At 41.8% G+C, this 9773-nt stretch overlaps 1 long non-coding RNA gene across 1 annotated transcript; it reads left to right on the forward strand.

The window, feature by feature from the left end:
* The first annotated feature begins 4832 nt into the window (after window positions 1–4832).
* Window positions 4833–9287, forward strand: LOC105480029 (uncharacterized). The gene is made up of 3 exons (XR_986244.2): window positions 4833–4876; window positions 5198–5294; window positions 6432–9287. It is a non-coding gene; the product is annotated as an uncharacterized lncRNA (long non-coding RNA).
* The last annotated feature ends 486 nt before the right edge of the window (window positions 9288–9773 follow it).

Consider the following 9773-nt stretch of genomic DNA (forward strand, 5'->3'; position numbering starts at 1 on the left):
AATCCTAGCTACTCAGGAGGCTGAGGCAGCAGAATCGCTTGAACCGGGAGGCGGAGGTTGTGGTGAGCGGAGATCGCACGACTGCACGGTAAGAGCGAAACTCTGTCTCAAAGAAAAAAAAAAAAGAGTAAGTATGTTTCGTTTGACTAAAGTCCAAATTTATACAATAGATTTTCCTTCATTTCTAGATTTTGAGGTGTCAAAAGCACCCGGATTGCTAGCTGGAAAGATTCTTTGGAGTCTAGTCATTACTTACTCCCAGTCTAGGGAATTGCTTGCGGATGTAGGTCATTCCTGACTATTAAGGTACATCTTACATTAATTAGAATTTATTTAATGGCAAGAATCTCAACCACAGAAGTTTATTCCTGCAATTCCTGCATTCAAAACACTAAATGAGTATGAACTTTTTTTTTTTTTTTTTTTTTTTTGAGACGGAGTCTCGCTCTGTCCCCCAGGCTGGAGTGCAGTGGCCGGATCTCAGCTCACTGCAAGCTCCACCTCCCGGGTTCACGCCATTCTCCTGCCTCAGCCTCCCGAGTAGCTGGGACTACAGGCGCCCGCCACCGCTCCTGGCTAATTTTTGTATTTTTTTTAGTAGAGACGGGGTTTCACGTGTTAGCCAGGATGGTCTTATCTTAATGCCTTATCTTCATTTTTATTTTAATCTCAAACTGGAAAATTCAAATTTCTTGAAAGAGATTATTTACAGGTGGTCAGTGGTGTGCTGGATAATGTTTAAAAGCAGCTCTGTATAAGAGGAGAAAGAGAGGAAGAAAGAGGGAGCAGAGGCTCTGATTTGTAGCATTACCAAATACCATAGTGTAAATATTCCCACTGTGGCTGGTTTCCAGCTACCAGTGTGACAGTAAATGCAGTGATGAAAACCAATGCTCAATAGGCCACCATTAGAGAGTATTTCTACCACACACAGATGCAACAGACATAAATGAGCACAAGAACATGTATGACAGTAAAATAAAGCAAATAATTAGGAAGTTTTGACTATAGTATATATTGCTTTTGTTTTGAATAGTTTAATTTATATTATGTAATTTTTTTTTTTTTTTTTTTTTTTTTTTTTTTTTTTTTGAGACGGAGTCTCGCTCTGTCGCCCAGGCTGGAGTGCAGTGGCCGGATCTCAGCTCACTGCAAGCTCCGCCTCCTGGGTTTATGCCATTCTCCTGCCTCAGCCTCCGGAGTAACTGGGACTACAGGCGCCCGCCACCTCGCCCGGCTAATTTTTTGTATTTTTTACTAGAGACGGAGTTTCACCGTGTTAGCTAGGATGGTCTCGATCTCCTGACCTCGTGATCCGCCCGTCTCGGCCTCCCAAAGTGCTGGGATTACAGGCTTGAGCCACCACGCCAGGCCATTATGTAATTTTTAATAATAACTGTGCTTCACAAACACCTCACTAAATTCCTGACAATTTAGCAAGTAGCACTCAAGAGCCAGTAAGAGCGGACTCCAGCACATTACTGCTGTGTTGTAGTTTCTTTCCTTTGGTGTGTTTTATAGTTTATTTTTTTAAAATTTTTCCTAAAATCTTAAGTGAGATACTTTCTTTATGCCTTTTTGTTTTCTTTTCTTTTCTTTTTTTTTTTTTTTGAGACAGAGTCTGACTCCATCGCCCAGGCTGGAGTGCAGAGGTGTGATCTTGGCTCACTACAACCTCCACCTCGTGGGTTCAAGAAACTCTTGTGCCTCAGCCTCTGGAGTAGCTGGGATTACAGGCCCTTGCCACCATGCCCGGCTAATTTTTCCGTATTTTTAATAGAGACGGGGGGGGGGGGGGTCTTACTGTGTTGCTCAGGCTGGTCTCGAACTCCTGGCCTCCAGTGTTCCATCTGCCTCGGTCTCCCAAAGTGCTGAGCCACCACGCCAGACTCCTTTTTGTTTTCTTTCTTATCAAGACCGTTAAGAATGTTTTTCATGTGAACAGTTTTTGCTGCATACCCATGGAGATTTTTTTTAAGTTTTTTACATTGATTTTATAATAGTCTGTATTATTGACCAAATGCTATTTGGGAACATTTATGGGTTTTTGTCTTTTCTTTATTTTTTTATTTCTAGATTACACAGTTTTCTTTAAACTTATTAATTTCTAAATTTACTGCTGTGTGACTTGAGAATATAACCTACATAATTTTTACTTATTCTTTGTCAAGATTTTATTATGATATACTTTTGTTAGTAATAATAACAACAAAAGTTGCAGCTCACAGAGTCTGTCTCAGAAACATTCTATCCCCTTTAGTGCTCTCAAGAATCTGATATGATCCTGTCTTAGCTCAGAATATGTAGGAACAAAACCTGAAGCTAAGCCTCTTTGTAATCCTTTATTGGAGGGGAGTACAGTCCCAGGGCAGAAAGAGTAGGGAGCAAGGAAGTGAAGGAGGAAAGGAAGGAAAGCTTCCAAGACAGTTGCTGGGTCACACAGGCCTTCTCCAGGGAGAACATATAGAACCAGTGCACCTCAGAATACAGTGGTGCCCCCTTATCCATGGGGGATGCATTCCAAGACCCAGGTGAATGCCTGAAACCTCAAATACTACCAAACCCTACATTCACTGTTTTCTCCTATATATCCCTATGAGTTTAATTTATAAATTTGGCACAGTAAGACAGTAGTTCCCAACCTTTTTGGCACCAAGGACCTGTTCTATAGAAGACAATTTTTCCATGAACCATGGTGGGAGGCAGGGGATGGTTTTAGGATGATTGAAGCACATTGCATTTATTGTGTACTTTATTTCTATTATTATTACACTGTAATATATAATGAAGTAATTCTACAACTCACCATCATGTAGAATCAGTGGGAGTCCTGAGCTTGTTTTCCTGCAACTAGATGGTCCTATCTGGGGGTGATGGGAGACAGTGACAGATCATCAGGCATTAGATTCTCATAAGGAGTGTGCAACCTACATCCCTCGCATGCTCAGTTCACAGTAGGGTTCATGCTCCTATGAGAACCTAATGCTGCCACTGATCTGACAGGAGGTGGAGCTCAGGTGGGAATGCGAGTGATGGGGAGCAGCTGTAAATACAGATGAAGCTTCACTGGCTCACCTGCCACTCACCTCCTGTTGTGTGGCCCAGTTCCTAACGGGCCAAGGACCAGTGCCAGTTCGTGGCCTGGTGATTGGGGACGCCTTCAGTAAGGGGTTAACAGCAATAACTATTCATAACATAGAAGAGTTATAAAAATATACTGTAATAAAAGTTATGTGAATGTGGCCTCACTCAACATATCTTATGTACTATACTCACCCAGTTTTGAACTGTGGTTGATCTTGGGTAACTGAAACCAAGGAGGGTGGAACCACAGATAAAGGGGGACTACTGTGGCCCAGTAGGAAGGAAAAAAAGACAGAAAGATTTGCTTGCTGGTTATTTCTGTTCTATCTTCTAATCCCAAAGTTCACCCCAGTAGGTATTAATGCCCTATGGTAGATTGTTTGCAGAAATGGTCACAATAATCTCTCCCATCCCTGAACCCATGCTGGTCTCGAACTCCTCAGGTGATCTGCCCGCCTCGACCTCCCAAAGGGCTGGGATTATAGGCAGGAGCCACCACGCCCAACCCAGAATCCATCTTTTTGGTGAGTAAGAGAGGGATGCTTACAGGAGGGGAACTTCATCATTGTTGCCAGGTATAATGTCTGTGCCAGGTGTGGTAGTGGAGACGTTTCCACCAGTGTAGTCCCTGCAGTGGTCTTTGGGTGTAGATCCTGGCAACATGGCATACAAGCCTGCATTCTCTGGCTCACTAGAAAAGTCCATGAACAACCCAAGAAGTCCAAGATCAATACATTTCCTATCTGCTCAAACTAACTGTATGGATTCTGCTGTTTATAATTAAGAGTACCAAGGGAGATAGCTGGGTATAGAATCAAGGATTAGAAATCATTTTCCCTGAACATTTTGCAAAGCATTGTTCCATGGTCTTCTGGCTATAACGTTTCTGTTGAGAAGCCTGATGCCATTCTTTTTCTTAAGGTTCTGGATATGACTTATTTTTCCTCTCTGAAAGCTTTGAGACTCTTTTTTCTATCCCTAGTACTCTAAAATTCCTAGCTGAAAGCATGAGTCTTTTTGCATTCCTTGGGCTGCCACATCCGGTTGTGTAAGTTGTGCACTGCATCACTTTAGGGAGCCGTGTTCCCATCTTAGTCCATAGATACAACTTGGATGACTGCACTAGATAGCCTTGTGGGTACTCTGTGGGACCTTACAATCTGAAGATGACTGTCATTGAGTTCTGGGAAATCTTTTGCCCAATCCTTCCTCTCAACCAATTTTTTTTTTTTTTTTTTTTTTTTAAGACACAGTTTCACCCAGGCTGAAGTGCAGTGGTGCAATCTCTACTCACTGCAACCTCCACCTCCTGGGTTCAAGCAATTCTCCTGCCTCAGCCTCCCGAGTAGCTGGGATTACAGGTGTGCACCAGCATGCCCAACTAATTTTTATATTTTTAGTAGAGACGAGATTTTGCCATGTTGGCCATGCTGGTCTCAAACTCCTGGCCTCAAGTGATCTGCTAGCCTCGGCCTCCCAAAGTGCTAGGATTACAGGCATGAGCCACTGTGCCCGGCCTCAACCAGTATCTTTGTTCTATCTCTGAAACACTTTAGTCACAAATTGGACTTCCTAGATTAATCTCCTCATTTTCTTATTTTGTCTCTATTTTCCATTCCTTATTCCTTATTCCACTTTCTGAGAGATTTCCTCCACTTTATCTTCCAACCTTCTACTGAATATTTAACTTCAGCTATGCTATTTTTAATTTACAAAATTCGTTTTTAAAAATAGAATTTTGTTCTCCAGAATCCAAGATCTTCTCTTGTTTCTCAGAAGATGTCAATTAGAGGTTTGTTTACTTTTTTCTTTTTTAAAATTTTCTTCCATTCCCTGTATTCTTTCTGTTTCCTTTGTCTTTCCTGTCCACTAGCTGTTTCTTTTTTATTTGTTTTTGTCTCTCTTTGTTTTGAGATGATATAAATGCCTCATGATTCATGGCACTGATATTTCATAGAAGGGCACTGAAAAGCTGATTGGAATCTGTGTGCCGGGGGCGGGGGGGCTTCTCCATTGGTGGCTTCACTCTGATTGATCTGGTGTGGCTGTTTTGCTGAGGATCCCAGTTGAGAGTCTCTGTGGTCTTTTCTCTTGGTCTGATCTATTTTCCCAGAAAGAAATCTGCTGAGGACAGAGGAGCCACCTGGCATCAGCATTCTCAGACTTAAGTAAGAAGAAGTGTTGGGACATGTGGCCTTACCTTTCAGCAGGTAGTTGTTTCATTCAATGCCCAGTTTCAGTGCAGCAGCACATCCTTAGCCTTACATACACAGTCCGAAAGGTCGGAGTCTGTCTGGTTTTGCTGGGATAGGAAGGCTATTGTCATCCCGCTGTGTAGCCTAGGCAAAGGCATCCAAGGGCTTAACTATGTCTCCAAATTCCATGAACCCCAAGTGTACTGTCACCATCATGGGCAACCAAGAGCTTCCAGTTCTTTGCTATCTCTGGGATTCTGCAGAATGAGGCTGCTTCTGGCTATTGCCTGAGTCTGGTGAGGTTTTCAGTCCTTTGGTCTGCTATTAATAAATCATGTGCCACTCCTTCCAGTTTCCACATTTTATTTTATTATTGTCATCTCTTTTCCCTTTTTTTTTTTTTTTTGTCCTTGTGGGATTATGATTTTTTTCCACCATTTTTGGGAAAGTATTTTGGGAAGTTGAGGTGGAAAACATATGTTGAATATACCATTATTTAAAACCTAATATTCTTTCTATACTTTAAAAAACATATGGGAGGTCCTTGGTGTGCTAGTCACTTAACCTCTCCTCTTCCTCATTTATATGTCACAACAACGTAGCACCTACCCCATGGGATTATCCTGAGAATTAAATGAGGAAAAGTTGGTGAAGCACTGAGTTTATTATAACAGTGAAAACAATGGAAAATGAAGAGGTTCACAACATGTTGACTCAAAATATGCCACTTTGGTAGATTATTTTGAGCTAAAAAAAACTGAAAATCAAGCAATGCAGGAAAACTCTTTACCTCCCACTCAACTACATAAAATAAAGTACAAATTTCCAGTTTAATAAAGGAAATTTACAATTATAAAATATATATACCATGAGGAGAGCTATGTTGAGGCAACTTTTATCACCTGAGAGACTTAACTGCATAACAAGACAACCTTTGTTCACCAAACATTTTCTCCCCTCACCTTCCCACAATTTGTCTCCATCACCCTCATGCACCAAACCTTTATTTCTTTCTGTAGCTCAGGATGATTTATGCATCTCAATCATCTGGTCACTCCCTTGAATCTAATTTTTGTGGGACTCCCATACATATGTATGTAATTAAAATTATTTTTCTACTATTAATCTGTTTTATGTCAACTTGATTTATAGACCAGCCAAAGAACCTACAATGGTAGAAGAAAGCATTTTTCCTCCCCTGCAAGACCAAATGATACATGGCAAACAGCATGGCAAAGCCACAGGAAAGATAATGTTCTCTGGGATTAATAAATAACAATCGTTCTCAAAGTGTGGTCCTGGGACCCGCAGCACAAGCATCACCTGGAAGTTTGTCAGAAATGCAGATTCTTGGCCAGGCACAGTAGTTTACACCTGTGAGCTACTTTGGGCCAAGATGGATCACTTGAGGTCAGGAGTTCAAGACCAGCCTTGCCAACATGGTGAAACCCTACCTCTACTAAAAATACAAAAAATTAGCTGGGTGACATGGCAGTTGCCTGTAGTCCCAGCTACTCAGGAGGCTGAGGAAGGAGAATCACTTGAACCTGGGAAGTGGAGGCTGTAGTTAGCCGAGATTGCACCACTATATTCCAACCTGAATGACACAGTGAGACACCATCTCAAAAAAAAAAAAAAAACAAAACAGAAATTCATATTCTTGGGCCAACCTCAGACTTAACCACAACAGAGACTCTAGAGATGGGGTCCCGCAATCTGTCCTGTAACAAGCAGTTCAGGTGATTCCGATGCCTGCTAAAGTCTGAGAACTGCTGATATAGAGACAAGGAAATGAACTCCTTCATTCCAGGTTGCTGGTTAGGGACCACCCTCAATCATTGGATGTGTTTTGCATGCTAGGAAGAATAAGAACAACATTTAAATAAAAGCAGAGATATGTGGAGAGGTAACCCAGAGAAGAGACAGACTTGGAACATGGAAGACCTATGTCTTAGCCTGTTTTGCTTTGCTATAAAGGAATACCTGAAGTTGGATAATGTATAAAGAAAAGAGGTTTGTCTCATGGATCTGCAGGCTGTACAGAAAGCACGACAACAGCACCTGCTTCTGTCAAGGACCCCAGGAAGCTTCCACTCATGGCAGAAGGCAAGGGGGTGGCAGGGGTGTCACATGGCAGAGAGGAAGCAATAGAGGGGAGGGAGGTTCCAAGCTCTTTTGAACAATCAGATCTCTTAGATGTACGTATTTTCAGTGTACAAAACAATAAAAAATTTAAAAAGATAAAAGAAAAAACAATCAGATCTCATGGGAACTGATAGAGTGAGAACTCACTTGCATGAGATTGACACCAAGCCATTTATGAGGGATCTGCCCCCGTGACCCAGACACCTCCCACTGTAACCGCCCAAGGGGTTCACCTTGCCCGCTGCCTAGACAGAGCCGATTCATCAAGACAAGGGAATTGCAATAGAGAAAGAGTAATTCACGCAGAGCCAGCTGTGCGGGAGACTGGAATTTATTATCACTCAAATCAGTCTTGCAGAGCATTCGGGGAGCAGAGTGTTTAAGGATCACTTGGTGAGTAGGGGGAAGCCAGTGAGCCAAGAGTGCTGACTGGTCAGAGATGAAATCATAGCGAGTTGCAGCTGTCTTCTTGTGCTCAGTCAGTTCCTGGATGGGGGCCACAAGATCAGATGAGCCAGTTTATTGATCTGGGTGGGGCCAGCTGATCCATTAAGTTCAGGGTCTGCAAAATACCTCAAGCACTGATCTTAGACGCAGTTTAGGGAGGGTCAGAATCTTGTAGCCTCCAGCTGCATGACTCCTAAACAATAGTTTCTAATTTTGTGGCTCATGTTAGTCTTACAAAGGCAATCTAGTCCCCAGGCAAGAAAGAAATCTGCTTTGAGAAAGGGCTATTACCTTCTTTGTTTAAATTATAAACTAATTTTTTCCCAAAGTTAGTTCAGCCTATGCCCAGGAATGAACCAGGACAGCTTGAAGTTAGAAGCAAGATGGAGTCAGTTAAGTTAGATCTCTTTCACTGTTTCAGTCATAATTTTGCAAAGGTGGTTTCACCACTAGGCCTCGCCTGCAACATTTTGGGATCAAATTTCAACACGAGATTTGGAGGGGACGGATACTCAAACTACATCAACCTGATTATAAGCCCTGAGGTCCTGGTTCCTGTGGTTTTCTCTTCCACTCTGTAAGCTATGCCAGGATTCCACTCAGCAACTTGGATCAATAGATTCCCAATCCTTATTTTGTTTGTTTTTACAAAGCCAGTTTCAATCAAGTTTCTGGTATTTGCACCCTAAAGAATCCTGAATAATTCCCCACTCTTCATCTTTAAGAAGCAGAGTGAAGCTGACCTTTCCCATAAGGTTGTCTTCAGTAGCATATTGGAGAGGTGGCCAAGGGCAGCTCTTAGGACCTGGCAATTGGTTCTTCCCCTGGAAGGTTCTACAGTGCTCAGAATTCACAATCTTCTCTGCATATATATATATATATACCTGTGTAAATATGGATGTATTTACATGTACAAGAATCAATTGAATAAATTTATTTCATCGTGGTATCTTCTCATCCGATGAGGACATCCATGTTCATGAAACCACCACACAGGGTTGGCAAAAATTGCACTCAGGGTTCTGGACAGAAATATAGTTATAATTAAGCATTCATCAGACTGCACTCTGGCTCACTTCCTTGTTGCTAAAAGTCACGTACCACTAGATCCTGTTGTTCTTATGGCTAGGATCTCTGGCTTTAGCATCATAAGGCTTTTGTTTAAGGATTGTTTAAGATGTTTTTCAGATCCATGAATTCCAGCAACCAGTTTGAAGACTCACACAGAGGAATGGGATCAGCATGAGAATACAACTTCCTCATCTCCCTGTTCCATGATGCCCTGTGTTCTTCAACCCATCAGTGATTCCCACACTTTGGCCCACTCCAAAACCCTTAGAAACTCTAACCCCAAATTCCTTGGGGAGATAGACTTGAGGTTTCTCCCCATCTCTTGGTTCACTGACCCTACAATTAAACCTGTTTCTCTGCTACAACCCAGTGTCTTGATGTATTGACTTGCTGTATGTATCAGGAAACAAACCTATTATGGTTACTTTCATAGTATTCATAATATTTATGATTTTATGAATTTTTGTCATACTTCTTATTCTTCATCTTATGTCTCCTAATCTTTCTACATTTCACAGAGAATTTGCTCACTCACTGAGAGTCACAAGGTCTTCCTTAGTTCAAGCTTTCCTAAACCTAGCTGATCATCAAAACCACCTGGGGAGACTTTCAAAAATATAATGCCCATTTCTCACTCCAGTGCTAAATCTCTTGGGGCCATTTTCTGCACGCGTGCACACACACACACACACACAGACACGCATACCCTAGTGAAACTAACGGTCTCTATCTATGAGGGTTTTCATTGCCCTGAAAATTATGTTTTGTTAATACCGAGAATATCATCGTATGCTTCCTTTTGGCAGTAAAATGTGAAAAACGGTATTTATT

The sequence above is a fragment of the Macaca nemestrina genome, chromosome 9 (genome assembly GCF_043159975.1).
Source record: "Macaca nemestrina isolate mMacNem1 chromosome 9, mMacNem.hap1, whole genome shotgun sequence".
NCBI classification, from domain to species: Eukaryota; Metazoa; Chordata; class Mammalia; order Primates; family Cercopithecidae; genus Macaca; species Macaca nemestrina.